Here is a 16033-nt window from a genome sequence, read left to right as displayed (position 1 = left end):
TAATTCCCTCAGCATCACCCGATTTAATTTGACTACATTCCATTATCCTCGTTTTGCTTTTGTTGATGTTCATCTTATATCCTCGTTTCAAGACACTGTCCATTCCGTTCAACTGCTCTTCCAAGTCCTTTGCTGTCTCTGACAGAATTACAATGTCATCGGCGAACCTCAAAGTTTTCACTTCTTCTCCATGAATTTTAATACCTACTCCGAATTTTTCTTTTGTTTCCTTTACTGCTTGCTCAACATACAGATTGACTAACATCGGGGAGAGGCTACAACCCTGTCTCACTCCTTTCCCAACCACTGCTTCCCTTTCATGCCCCTCGACTCTTATAACTGCCATCTGGTTTCTGTACAAATTGTAAATAGCCTTTCGCTCCCTGTATTTTACCCCTGCCACCTTTAGAATGTGAAAGAGAATATTCCAGTCAACATTGTCAAAAGCTTTCTCTAAGTCTACAAATGCTAGAAACTTAGGTTTGCCTTTTCTTAATCTTTCTTCTAAGATAAGTCGTAAGGTTAGTATTGCCTCACGTGTTCCTTGTTCCAACATTTCTAAGGAATCCAAACCGATCTTCCCCGAGGTCCGTTTCTACCAGTTTTTCCACTCGTCTGTAAAGAATTCGCGTTAGTATTTTGCAGCTGTGACTTATTAAACTGATAGTTCGGTAATTTTCACATCTGTCAACACCTGCTTTCTTTGGGATTGGAATTATTATATTCTTCTTGAAGTTTGAGGGTATTTCACCTGTCTCATTCATCTTGCTCACCAGATGGTAGAGTTTTGTCAGGACTGGCTCTCCCAAGGCCGTCAGTAGTTCTAATGGAATGTTGTCTACTCCCGGGGCCTTGTTTCGACTCAGGTCTTTCAGTGCTCTGTCAAACTCTTCACGCAGTATCGTATCTCCCATTTCATCTTCATCCACATCCTCTTCCATTTCCATAATATTGTCCTCAAGTACATCGCCCTTGTATAAACCCTCTATATACTCCTTCCACCTTTCTGCCTTCCCTTCTTTGCTTAGAACTGGGTTGCCATCTGAGCTCTTGATATTCATACAAGTGGTTCTCTTAAGGTCTCTTTAATTTTCCTGTAGGCAGTATGAATCCTACCCCTAGTGAGACAAGCCTCTTCATCCTTACATTTGTCCTCTAGCCATCCCTACTTAGCCATTTTGCACTTCCTGTCTATCTCATTTTTGAGACGTTTGTATTCCTTTTAGCCTGCTTCATTTACTGCATTTTTATGTTTTCTCCTTTCATCAATTAAATTCAATATTTCTTCTGTTACCCAAGGATTTCTAGTAGCCCTCGTCTTTTTATCTACTTGATCGTCTGCTGCTTTCACTACTTCATCCCTCAGAGCTACCCATTCTTCTTCTACTGTATTTCTTTCCCCCATTCCTGTCAATTGTTCCCTTATGCTCTCCCTGAAACTCTCTACAACCTCTCGTTCTTTCAGTTTATCCAGGTCCCATCTCCTTAAATTCCCATCTTTTTGCAGTTTCTTCAGTTTCAATCTGCAGTTCATAACCAAGAGATTGTGGTCAGAATCCATATCTGCCCCTGGAAATGTCTTACAATTTAAAACCTGGTTCCTAAATCTCTGTCTTACCATTATATAATCTATCTGATACCTTTTAGTATCTCCAGGATTCTTCCAGGTATACAACCTTCTTTTATGATTGTTGAACCAAGTGTTAGCTATGATTAAGTTATGCTCTGTGCAAAATTCTACAAGGCGGGTACCTCTTTCATTTCTTCCCCCCAATCGATATTCACCTACTATGTTTCCTTCTCTCCCTTTTACTACTGACGAATTCCAGTCACCCATGACTATTAAATTTTTGTCTCCCTACACTACCTGAATAATTTCTTTTATCTCGTCATACATTTCATCAATTTCTTCATCATCTGCAGAGCTAGTTGGCATAGAAACTTGTACTACTGTAGTAGGCATGGGCTTTGTGTCTATCTTGGCCACAATAATGCCTTAACTATGCTGTTTGTAGTAGCTACCCCGCACTCCTATTTTTTTATTCATTATTAAACCTACTCCTGCATTACCTCTGTTTGATTTTGTATCTGTAACCCTGTAATCACCTGACCAAAAGTCTTGTTCCTCCTGCCACCGAACTTCACTAATTCCCACTATATCTAACTTTAACCTATCCATTTCCCTTTTTAAATTTTCTAACCTACCTGCCCGATTAAGGGATCTGACATTCCACGCTCCGATTCGTAGAACGCCAGTTTTCTTTCTCCTGATAACGACGTCCTCTTGAGTAGTCCCCGCCCGGAGATCCGAATGGGGGACTATTTTACCTCCGGAATATTTTACCAAAGAGGACGCCATCATCATTTAATCATACAGTAAAGCTGCATGTCCTCGGGAAAAATTACGGCTGTAGTTTCCCCTTGTTTTCAGCCGTTCGCAGTACCAGCACAGCAAGGCCGTTTTGGTTAATGTTACAAGGCCAGATCAGTCAATCATCCAGACTGTTGTTCCTGCAACTACTGAAAAGGCTGCTGCCCCTCTTCGGGAACCACATGTTTGTCTGGCCTCTCAACAGATACCCCTCCGTTGTGGTTGCACCTACGGTACGGTCATCTGTATCGCTGAGGCACGCAAGCCTCCCCACCAACGGCAAGGTCCATGGTTCAACATGGATAAGAAAAGAGACGACAGGAGTTTATGTGGTAGTGTGCATTAGAAAACTGAAATGGGAAGGAACACTGCGAGATGAAATGAGAAATCGGTTACAAATATTGCGTCTTGGATTGCTTATCATATGGAAAGAACTGGAAGACAGTCTAATATAAACTGACTCACGCCATAAAGAAACAAGCAAGACAAATTTGAGCGCGGAGAGCTGAAGACTGTAATGAATGGAAGAAATCTATATCCTGCAGTGGATTTTAAAAGGCTGATGATACGTTACAGTGTATGTTATACATAATGAATTATTAAAATTTCCGAATTACGAATTTTAGTTTGATTTGTAAATTATCTTCTCTGTTCAGCAGATCTTTTAAATTGTTTCTTCTGTTATTTCGTAGTTTTCTCTTTTCTGAGGCTGAAAATGGCTTTGATGTTAGCAGTAGTCACAGGGAGGAGAACGATTCATCCTAATATGATGTCACCGCTTGTATATCCAAATTACAACAGGTATTTCATAAAATCACTGTAAGACGGTGGATAGTTTTTTTAATAAATTACTTAACAATCCTTACAGAGATGTTTACAGGAAACATCATCTTTTGTGTGCAGTTAAAACGAATCATGCTACAAAGCTTTAAGATAATACAACTTTCGATTAGAGTCCTCTTTCTTCTTACTTCATTAATTAGTACTTATCGGTCGTCCACTTGTCCTATAGTACTTCAAGACTAGCATGTGCAGCATTTGTGTGCCGTTATCATTTGAATGGTTTTACCAGAAAATGCTGAATGACAATAGGTAACATTGTTTATCTTTAGAAGTTGAGAGTGAACGCCTAGAAATTAATTCAATTTAGTATTTGGTAAAGTGTAGAGGAAGCGGACGGCGAGCTGGTGAAGCGAGAATAATACAGAAAAAAAGTGCTAGCGAAATATTAGGGGCCGGAGGATTTACAGTTTCTGTAAAATTCATAATCAGTTATTCCGCTACAGGAGTAAAATTCCGCAATGACAGATGTGTGGCTGCAAGGTATTCAGACGAAGTAGGCTGGATGGAAATCTTCTAGTCTGCTTCGGCGCCTTTCAAGACCTTTCAGAAACCTAGTTGGCTAACGGAGCGTAGCACGACTCACATTCATCCGTGTGAATAATATTTCAACAAATTTTGTAGTCCAAACGACCGTCACTAAACTGAGATGGGCATTGACATGAAAACCCTCCCTTGGTTCCGAAGCTTTTGTAGAGTTCCCGAACCGCTCAATTTCTGATGGACGGAGTGAGGATGCACACGTGTTTAAGTAGCACATATGGTAATTGCATGGTTTTGGTGATAAGTGACCAGGAAACTGTTGACAGCTTTATGCGTACCTGCATCTAGAGCAATGACATATCTTAGGCATATAACAGAGGATTTAAGATAACTAATTTTTAGTTATTAGATGTTAAACCGACAATGCAGGTCGACCACTTTCGTCAGCATCGGAAATTACACATTACAAGCTCGCATATGATTTATCATTGTAGCTTCAGTCACTACCACATCCATGATGACAGATACCATCTCCCGACATAGTCCTGACCGCTAGTGTTACCATATTCAAATATGTTTGCGTTTGCAGGTTAGCTTAGTCTCGAACCATTGCGAAGACAGTGGTGAGAACTGGAAGCTGGTAATCCGAGTAATACTGCGTGAGGTGACGTACCAGAGCGAGCAACAACTCATGTACAAATATATGACTTAATCAGAAGCAGTTAGAGATGCTACAACGTACACAGTAAATGCAAAATAAGGGCAAAAAGACATACGTGTGATGGAAAGCTTTCTGTGCATTGGTATACAGAAAGCGACTTTATTTAATTACATTACCGATGATCGGAACCTTGCTTTTAAAGAATGCAATGCAGATTAAATATGTCCACCAATTGAGGCGTGAGTGGGAATTTGGATTGAGTTTGTTGTTGTTGTGGTCTTCAGTCCTGAGATTGGTTTGATGCAGCTCCCCATGCTACTCTATCCTGTGCCAGCTTCTTCATCTCCCAGTACCTACTGCAACCTACATCCTTCTGAATCTGCTTAGCGTATTCATCTCTTGGTCTCCCTCTACGATTGTTACCCTCCACGCTGCCCTCCAATACTAAATTGGTGATCCCTTGATGCCTCAGAACATGTCCTACCAACCGATCCCTTCTTCTGGTCAAGTTATGCCACAAACTTCTCTTCTCCCCAATCCTATTCAATACTTCCTCATTAGTTATGTGATCTACCCATCTAATCTTCAGCATTCTTCTATAGCACCACATTTCGAAAGCTTCTATTCTCTTCTTAACTATTTATCGTCCATGTTTCACTTCCATACATGGCTACACTCCATACACATACTTTCAGAAATGACGTCCTGACACTTAAATCTATAATCGATGTTAACAAATTTCTCTTCTTCAGAAACGCTTTCCTTGCCATTGACAGTCTACATTTTATATCCTCTCTACTTCGCCCATCATCAGTTATTTTGCTCCCCAAATAGCAAAACTTCTTTACTACTTTAAGTGTCTCATTTCCTAATCTAATTCCCTCAGCATCACCCAACTTAATTCGACTACATTCCATTATCCTCGTTTTGCTTTTGTTGATGTTCATCTTATATCCTCCTTTCAAGACGCTATCCATTTTATTGGATTGAGTAGAGACGCGTATTAGTATAGACTGGGCAACTGTACAGAGATACAGTGACAGGGTGGTGTAGTAGTTAGCGCATTGGTCTAGTGAGCAGAAGACCCGAGGGTGAATCGTGTAGATGCTTGAGGCTTCACAAAAAGAAGATATTTTTTGGTATAGCGAGATCTGGGGAAGGGAAGGGTGATTAATTGTTTTTGGAAAGTGGAGACGTTAGTTTGCTAATACAACGTGGGAGGTTATACCAGAGTCTAGTTCCTACTACCATTTATTTATTTATCGTAAGGCAACACATACGTAAATGTTACAAATTATTACACGTTAACATCCATGCACAGTTTTCCAGCATGAAATAGCACAAATAACAATAATTATGGATGGACGTAAACGTCTTTTATGTATTTTATAACATCACTCGTCGCTGTGAGGAAACTTCGAAAAGACCCTTGTAGCCGTGAGCGGGACATTTCGATAGAACATGATGTCGTGATGAAGATTAGTCCCAATTGTACACATTGTCTTTAAATAGTCCATGGCGCGTTCGGGTGCGGTTAAAGATAGTCCAAATTTCCCGGGGCAGGTCGATTCCATGAAGTTTGTTCTGGATGCAAGGCAGCTTCAGGTATTGTGGGGAATAGTTTTGTTGCCAGTAGGGTTTCCATTCATCGATGGGATTGAACTGAGTTTCGATGAGAGTCCTGGCTGTGACGGGAGTGGATTATTTTGATCTTAGTCTTTTCCGCTCCGCAGGGAATGCGCCGTCCACTATTGGACGGCCGGTGTAATTGGCAGTCTTCTGGTTTTCACTCAGTAGCGATCTCTTCCGTCTGATATCAGGAGATGGAATGTGGCTCAGGATAGGTACCCAGTATGTGGGAGTAGACCCCAATAACAGTGCGCATAGCCTCTTTAAGTTGTACGTCTATCTTTTTGAAGTGTGGGCTATAAAGCCAGAGAGGTGCGCAATACTCCACTGCTGAGTATACCTAACCGAGTGATGATACCCAGAGAGTGCGTGCTGATGATCCCCAGCGAGAGCCACAGAGTTTATGGAGAATGTTGTTTCTGATTTTGAGCTTAGCTGACGTTCGTGTCAAGTGCTAATTAAAAGAAAGTGTCCTATCTAAAGTGATCCCGAAGTATTTTGGGTGCATATTATGTTGAAGTTCGTCTCCTTCAAAACAGACATTGAGGGATCTGTGTGCCAATCTATTGGACAAATGAAATCATGAAACTTGTGTTTCATTTGAATTTGGTTGTAACCTCCATTTGCGGATATAGTGGCTTATGATATGTAGATCAGAAGTTAGGATTTATTCAGTTCTTTCAAAAGTTTTGTGTTGGGTAGCTGTTGACGAGTCGTCTGCGTAGCCGAACTTTCTGGATTGCGGTGGGTGGATATCAGATACATATAAATTAAACTAGAGAGGAGCAAGGACGGATCCCTGTGGCAAGCCATTGTTCAATATTTTGGGCAGATAGCGTCTTTTTCTGTGGTAGACAATGACGGTTCGCGTCCGTGACATAAGTCACACGTGTCCTCCGGGTGATGCCAAATAACAATCACTTTAAGGCAGATATCTAAAACCAAGAAGCAGATGAAGCCAGATAGTCCCAAAGATATCCTGGCTAAAATAAATCTGTCCTACTACTGAAAAGGACTTCGAGAAAGTGGCTGAGCGATAAAGCTGGACAGAAAAAATTTTACTCTGATGCAAATGGTGTTTCTGCCATGCCCAATGTGATATGTTTATTTACGTCGAGGGCCAGCTGACAGTTCCTGCAACAAACATTAAACTTTGCAGGTCTTCCTGCAGTTCATAACTGTCTTCTATAGACGTTACCTTCCTATAGACAACCGCGTTATTTGCAGACACCCGCTTGAAGCTTCTGACGTTATTCCCTTGTCATTTATACGAACAGAGGGTTTCAGACTTTATGTGTGATAGATTATGTCATGCAGAACAACTTCTGTAAGAGACAACACGTTCGCTGAGAATGCCTGGCGACATTAGGCGTCTCTTTGTTGAATTCGCCAGCCCAGGGATGATGTAATTTCGCCGAAGTAGTGGGTTTTACTAGCCGGGTGTGCTGCATCTGCATACTACCTCTCCCAATAAACTGGCAGAGTAGTGTTCAACAATAAATTCATAAAAATTAGTGTCTCCAAGCCGAGACAGGTGTTTCAGAAGCTCCGCATGCCCCCCATGTAAGCCGAGCAGATGGCTGGAATACAGGCAACGAACACTGCAAGCGAACACCACACTTCCCACGTCGTGCCGCTTCTCAAGAGCACAACTAATTGTAAAGGGCTCCAATTGTCCCCGGGAAGTGGCGATGAGCACTTTATCTACAACAAATGTCATTACTAATGACGCCATGTTTAATCCCTTGACATTTGGTACAAAGACTTTGAAAACAATTGATTGTAAATAGTAATAGACCTATCACAATTTCCTTTATACAAATTGCAGTTGCTGAAATCCTCAAAAAAGAAAATTTGTTCATTTGAAGCGTCTCTGTAAACGGTGGTCAGAAAGAGTCTGAAGAGCTAGTAAGGATGTCGCAGGGAAAGTTATGTTGAGAAATAGTTGTTGGCTAGGAAGTTCGATACGTTGTACGTTTCGGAGTTATTTAGTATTAATGTAAGGGAATCAGGTCGTTGCACCCACAAATTCCAGCACTTTCACGCAATAAAACGCGATAATGCGCAAACATCTGTGGGTCCGTGACTTACTACTTTTTCAAACGTTCTTTCCTTTTGTCATCAATCTTCTGAGTGGTCTGATGCGGCCTGGCATTAATTCCTCTTCTGTGACAGCCTTTTCATCTCCAAGTAGCCCTTGAAAACCATTTCCTCAATTATTTGCTGGATGTATTCCAAACTCTTGTCTTCCTCTACAGTTTCTACCCACTACATATCGCTCTAGTACTACGGAAGCTATTCCTTGATGTCTTAATAAGTGTGTTACCATCCGATCACTTCTTTTACCATGGATTCCTTTCCTTTTCGGGTCTGCGGACAACATCCTCATCCCCTACCTTATCAGCCCACCTAAGTTTCAGCATTGTTCTGTAGCACCATATCTCAAACGTATCGATTCTCTTCTGTTTCGGTTGTCCCATAGTCCATGTTTCAATACGATACAATGCTGTGCTCCAACCGTACATTCTCAGAAATTTCTTCCTCGTTTAAGGCCTATGTCTGGTACTAGTAGCTCTATTTTGAGCAGTAATTCCCTTTCTGCTAGCGCTAGCCTGCTTCGTATGGCCTCCTCACGCGTCCCTTGTGGGTTATTTTCTGCCTAGGTTGCAGGAATCCCTAACATCATCTAGTTTGCGATAGCCAGCTGTGATGTTAAGTCTCTTTCCTCTTCTCTTCTTCAGTCTTGCTTCCGTTACTAAGAGAACTACTTCTTTGGTGCTTTTACATTCCCTATAGCCGATTATCAGCTAAAATGTTCCTTTTTAGGAAGTAATTAATTATAAGCTAGTTGAGCAAAAGCTACGTTAGTTTGGTTTGAGGAAACCAGACGAAGATACTGAGCCGTGGTGCGCCTTTTCTGGCAAACCAGCTCTTTGACTGCACTATCGATTACCCGGCTGCACTACGATCTTTGTTCCTGTTGTGATCTGGAGGCGGGTATCTGTTGTAGGGGAGTTGTTCGTTGTACTCGCTACGAGGCGCTAGGACGTGCTTGAGGGGACGACGCAGCAAACACATGGGCTCGACCTTGAAAGACAGTCGCGAGTCTGTGGTGGACCTGCCTGATGTCAACTTCGGGCGCTGCTCGTCTCATTGCTTTGGGAACTATTTTCTCGGAGAGACCCTCGAGACCATCTCGAACAACGCTCTCCATCGTACGTGTAAGTGGTTTTAGTGCCCTTGTTTCGTCAAACGATTTGCGTTGCAGCGAGTGTACTGGTTGGTCGGTTGGTTTTAATGTACGTGTTGTCGAAGTAAGAGCAGGCGGCAGAGTCTGTGTGACTGTATGCAGACCAGCAGTTACTATTTGATTTAAAATCCGCTGGTTGGACGACTATTAAAAGGCAGATTAGCACGAAGGCGTGCGTGTGATTTTAGGTTTACCGCCATTAGCGACGTCCCTGGTATATTGCTGTAAAAGAAAAAAAAATTGGCAACCAGCTATTGTGTTATTAGTAAAACTTGTATTTTGTAAAGCTAGTAATTTATATGTACTTCATTAGTATACTTGCACTTATTGAATGCACTCACTCAACAGTAACTGGTTTGTGTATTTTATTGCTTATCGATTTCTTAACGTATATTGGTTGATGTTTGGTTGGTGTTTGCCTTGTCTTCGGCGGTCTGTTTGTGTTCCAGTTTCTGCGAGTTGGGGTGCGTGGGTGCGGCGCCACGTCCCGCTTCGGTGCACAGAAGCTGTGACGTGGCGTCTAATAGGAAGTGACTCCCGGTTGGGCCCCGGCGTTTAGCTGTTGTTTGGACGGCTGGTCTACTGCTTCCGGCATTTAATTTAAGTCACCTTTGCCCTGGGCAGCCTGGGGTCACTACCCGTTTGATACCGTGACCTATTTTTTTAAGTTTTAAATTTGTTGAATATGAATTGTAATTACAGTCACGTGTTGTACTGGTTCGGTTTTTGGGGGTCCTAAACGAAGAGATGCTTTTCGTAAATGACTTCATATTGTAATTTTTTTTTTACATTTTGTGCAATTTTTTAAAAATCAGCTTCAGACTGTAATTTTTTTGAAATCTTTAAGTCTGTTGGTAATTGTTATCTGGTGTCTTCAAAAAACGGCTCTGAGCACTATGGGACTACTTCTGAGGTCATCAGTACCCTAGAACTTAGAACTACTTAAACCGAACTAACTTAAGGACATCACACACATCCATGCCCGAGGCAGGATTAGAACCTGCGACCGTAGCAGTCGCGCGGCTCCAGACTGTAGCGCCTAGAACCGCTCGGCCACTCAGGCCGGCTATCTGATGTCTTACTTGAGAAGCAAGATATCTGTAATATTTTATAAAAGATGCCTCTTACCTGTTTTGAATAAACAATGAATTTGGTATTGTTGTTTAAGGAGTTACAGTACAGGGGCCTTGACCTTTCGACTTAAGTGTGCCCCTCATCCCCACTTCCTAAGTTACAGATATGTTTGGCAACACTTACTCTGAGAGGAGGGGGGGGGGGGGCTATCTGAATTTGCGAGCGTGACGACCAGATTAACTAACTTCAGCGCTAAGGAACTGGTTAACGGCAAGTAAGTGGCTGTTAAGTAATGTAGGCAGACGTCACCACGTGACCGCAGCACAAGTAGAACACTTCTGAGACGGGGGTACGAGACGCTAGCATTCGTCTGTCAGCGTGTAAGAGGCTTAGGAGCGCGCAGCCGAGAGTGTCAGCTGACAATGGGCGGGGCCCTTGTTGTTGCGCGGCGTGGCAGCCGGGCTGTTAGTGGGCTGAGCACAGGTTGCGCAGGCGTGCGTCGTTGAAACTTGGTAATCACTGCCGAGGCGCCCTAAGCCGCGTGCCGGCAGAATGCCTTTGGGGCGAACTTGGGCTGACGTGTCGCCTGTTGCCTGACAGCCCCTCCACAACAGGCCTCCGAAGAGGCCGCGATACCAGCCCGCCTCTGGCAGGTGTCTCGCGCCGCCTCAAGTGCGTTACCGCGCCTCGGAGTGACGTCTTATACGCCCTGTAAGTTAGGAATAACTTGCTTAAGTCTCGTATGCTCTCTTACTGTAAGTATAAATGACACTGATGCGTTAGTTGTAACTGCATTGCTGAAACTTAAGTGTTTCACCTCGTTTTCATTATGAAACTCGACTATGTAGACTGGTTCGTCAGTTTTACATTCTATTTATGTCAAGACCCGTCTGCGTCACATACGTAATACGATAAAGTAATAAAACATTTTCCGTTAATGTATTCTGACACTGCAAGTCTTTCGTTCGTAGTTGTCAACTCCCCGCAACTTCACTTTGCTTCAGTCATACTTCTATTATTACTTGGCAATTCACGAAGATTTTATCTGCTCACAGTACTGAAAAAAATATCTTAATACGACACGTGTAATTAGTTCTGCTTTGAAATACTTGAAAAAACAAAGACAAAAAAAGATGACATGACCGCCACAACGCTGCAATGTATTACAATTCAGAGTCTATAGCATTCACAATTTCTGTTCAAGGTCATGTCTTACTGATTTGCTGCGGAAAGTCATTGTGTTGATAATACTACTATAGAGGAAGCACTAAGCATCTGAACTGTAGTAATGCTTCATATGGCGTGTTAACAGTCTCTCTCCCTAGTCAACCACAATAATTTGACTACTTTTGCAAGAGGAGGACATATTGGTGCCTAGTATTTTTTTTTTTTTGAACTTTAATAAAAACAGAGACGAAAACACTGTCGTAACTAGACTTTGTTCGTAACGCTCGAGAAGTTATACTTAATTTCTTTGATTAAGCTAGATATAGTTAGATTTGATTTTTAATTTCTGAATCTTCCCATAACTTTTCTGAGACAAACATTCGATTAAAATATCACTATCGGCACCCTACCACCAGATGGAACGATTTGTATGTTTAATGCAGGTACATAACAGGATAGCGTCAGTTGTTACGTTCAAACATTAATTACTCTTCACAAATTATATAATATTACGAAACACGCATACATACGATGAAACTTGAAGGCTATCCTAAACACATTATGACCTACAAAATTTAAGTAAGTTACCTGACAAAATATTTTCAGTAGTACACAAAGTAAACTTTAATTTCATCACATTATAAAAACATCTACCACTTGTGATATTTCTAGAAAGGTCCTTTGAAAGACGTGTGGCTAGTGATTGTGCAAATCATTATACGCTTTCGTGCAATTTTATGTATCAATACTTGAATCTACAATATTTGAAGGTATCACATTCTGTAACGATATTTTATACGAATGCATGGTTTCGCGGCGATATGTAGTGACAAAATTCTCTCGAACTTCCAGCCACGACAAGTGGTTTAAAATCTACGAGCTTTCGGCCGAATAGACCTCTGCCATTGTGACGTGGTGACTGTCTCTTCGTTGCTGCTACCGTAGTTACATAGCCGCACTGCCGTCTGTGACGTCACTAGTGCTCACTCCGGAGCCCGCCGCGCCCATTTCGACCTTCTGATGTCCGGGTCCCAAGCCGTGCTTTTCTGTATGCCACCACATTTACTGATGGAAATTCAGTCAGCTTTCACAACAGGATGGGACAGAACGAAAAAATCAGAATGCGTCGTAATCAACGTGACAGCGAGAAACATAGACGTCGGTACCATGCTGGCTCCTAAGAAGGGACTTATTTTATCACCATCGCCGCGGAATATTCTTTTCACTGACATAATAAATGGTGTGGAACAGACAGTTCGAAAGACGCTCGGTGAAACTACAGCTGAAATTTGTCATGAAACGAGGAGCAATTTTCGAAAATTCCAGAAGCTGCCAGCCTCAAACATGACGAGAGCTGAGCCTAATAGTCTTAACGAACTCTGCAACGATCCGCTCCTCGTAATCCCTCCACCTGACAAGGGCAGTGAGGCCGCCATTACCCAACGAATCGACTATTACACGAAGATTCGGTTGTTGCTGGAGGAGGAGACACATCATAATTTATCAAGGGACCCAACGTTCAGAATTAGGAAGACATCGGAGTTTGTCAAGAGGTCTTCACCGGAACAGAATACCATCTCCAAAAGGCACCTAGACCACCCAGGTTATACGGTCTTCCAAAGGTTCGCAAGAAGAACGTACGAGAGTCGTTCAGTTAGTAATGCTCTACATTTTTTTTTCTCAGAACGTATTTATTGTTGTGATTCACAATTTGGTGACAATATACATCAACGTGTCTTGTCCATCTTCTATTTTTCAATGTTGCCTCCATCACGTTCTATGCCCGTACGCCATTGTTGTGGAAGAGCATTTATTCCCTGCTGGTAAAAGCTCCTTTACTGTAGCCATGTTTTCACTGTATGACACACTATCGTCGTCTTTTTAAGCGGCTCAAAGTGCTGAAAGTCCGAGGGTGCCAGGTCTGAACTGCAGCGTGAGTGAGGCAATGATGTCCAACCCAATTTGGTGATGTGTTTCCGGGTTCTCAGACTTATGGGTGGGCGTGCATTATCGTGTTGCGTCAAAATTTCTGCTAGATTCTTTTCCGATCTACACGTCGAAAACGGTTCTTTAGGTTATTCATAATCTTCACGTATGCCTCGATTGTTGACTCTCTTGGCATCACATCCAGGAGAATGACGCCATCACGATTCCAGAAGACTGTCACCATGACTTCTCTTGCAGATGCGGTTGTCTTGAATTTCTTCTTTTGTGGTGAATGACGATGATGCCACTTATGGACTGCCCTTTTGTTTCCGGCGCAAAGTGATGCAGCCAGCTTTCGTCCCCCGTATCGATCCGTGACGGAAAGGCCTCTCCGTCGGTCTCAAAACGCTCCAACTCTTCAGATGAAATGGCCTTTCTTTGAATCTTGTGGTCCGCTGTGAGCATTCGTGGAACCCATCGTGAGCACCTCTTCGAATATCCGAGAGTCTCGTATCCGAGAGTCTCGATCATTGCAGATGCCCTTCCAATGCTGACCGACAACTGTAGGGCAAATTATCGAGCTGTGATGCGCCGGTCGGCACCTGCACGATTCAGCATATCTGGAACAGTGGCTGTGAAAGGCAGTCCCGAGCTTGGCTGAGCCTGAAGCTCTGTTTCTTCATTTCCTGTGGGTGTAACTTTCTTTACCCATCGCGCAGCTGTAATGCTATCAACTGCAGCATCACCATACGCGGCACACAAACGTTTATGGAAGTTCACCACGGTTTTTTTTTCCTGCACACAAGAATTCAACAACAGCAAACTGCTTGCAACGTGACACGCACGTAGACGCCATTTTGACGCTGTACTACGGCTCTGCCATACGCCAGAGCGGTTCGAAATTTCATCGGCGCAACGAAAAAACATCAAATATGAAGCAGCAAAAAAACGGTTCAAATGGCTCTGAGCACTATGGGACTTAACTTCTAAGGTCATCAGTCCCCTAGAACTTAGAACTACTTAAACCTAACTAACCTAAGGACATCACACACATCCATGCCCGAGGCAGGATTCGAACCTGCGACCGTACGTCTGTCTATGTATATTAACGGCTTAAAAAAAAAAAAAAAAAAAAAAAGGAAGTCTGGAATTACTTACTGAACGACCCTCGCACCTCTACGTCCCAACGTGAGCTCAATTGGATCGGCGACTTAACAGACTCGCGAAACATCCGGCCAACCTCCTTGCTCCGCACTTTGTTCATTGTGTTTCACACCAAGGATACTACCGACTTAATAAGTCGAATTAAATTCCTGCATCTTGAAGAAGAAAATATTACGATCGATCTGATGTGGTATCAATATTCAAGCCCTTTCCCATAAAACATTCTGTAGATCTATGTAAGTCTGCAGGCTTTTGTGGCCGTTGTCACATAAGTTAAAACCTCCTGGGTTATTAGGCCACGTCAAGTTTCTTCTAAAATGTTCGACGTTTCGACCCCTCTGCTGGGATCTTTTGGTGTCCACTACTACCAGAACACTAGATCTGCTCTCGCAGTTATTTAACAACGCTGTTGTGGATTTATTTAAATCCATTGCGACAGCACAATAGTTTCTAAGAGATAATAAGGTTCGCATCGGAGATGATGCTGTTTGCTGTGCTTTTCCATGACGTCCTCGTCCGGAATTTCCCAGTCATGGATCCGTTACTGCACTTTCACGGGGACCACCATCCATCGCAGAAACATTCTGTACTGAGCAGTCTGGTTCTTCAAGGGGAAACCGTCTCGTAGTCAGACGCTGGCACCCTGCCGAGGGAAGTGAGCCACGTATAGCAAATATTCAGGGAAAACGGATACAACAACGACCAGATTTTGCAAGTTGTCTTTCCGAAAATACGTAAGCAGAAGAACCCAACGAGGACTCAAAGAAGCTTGCGCTTTTGCCGTTCTGTGGCTCAGTAACAGGAAAGATTACCCGGCTGCTAAGGAGGCAAAAACTTGATTCTGTCTTGAGGATGCTAGCAAAATTTGAAAACTCATGAGGCCTCAGAAAGCCAGGACTATATAAAATATGTTGGCGACAGCTTTATGTCTGATAGACTGTGCGTGCTACTGAACAGTGTTATGCAGAACACGAGAGATGTTTTCGCCTTCAGTACCCCGAGAAATCAGCAGTAGCAGAGCATGCTCTAGAAAACATACGTCGTACTGCATTCTGCGAGTCATCTGTTACCGCCCGGACTAAGAGTTTCTGAGAGAGCGTAATATAAGAAGCGATGCAGACAAAATTTTGTGACAACACTATCAATAAAGAAGACGGCCTGCAGATAAGCATGGCTTCGGACCCGGCTTTCGAAGCGGTTGCGGCATGCGGGCAACGAAATCATTGTTGTCTATAGTCCTGGAGCCAGTACGAGTGACGTCAGAGCAGGCAGTACGGTCGAACTGATGGAAACGGTCGAGAGGCAGAACCCAGCTCTCCAAATCTGGTGCACTAACAGTCCGCCGCTTCTCTGCACGTTCGTCTGTCTGAAATGGTCCATGGTCACACAAGCGCCGAAAAAGAGCTGGAAATGTTGTGTGATGTTGTTCGTGTCTGTGAGGCTTGGTCCCGACATCCATGCCGTACCA

The sequence above is a fragment of the Schistocerca piceifrons genome, chromosome 4 (assembly GCF_021461385.2).
Source record: "Schistocerca piceifrons isolate TAMUIC-IGC-003096 chromosome 4, iqSchPice1.1, whole genome shotgun sequence".
In the NCBI taxonomy this organism is placed as follows: Eukaryota; Metazoa; Arthropoda; class Insecta; order Orthoptera; family Acrididae; genus Schistocerca; species Schistocerca piceifrons.
The sequence above is the reverse complement of the archived record's forward strand: the minus strand, read 5'-3'. Positions refer to the sequence as shown.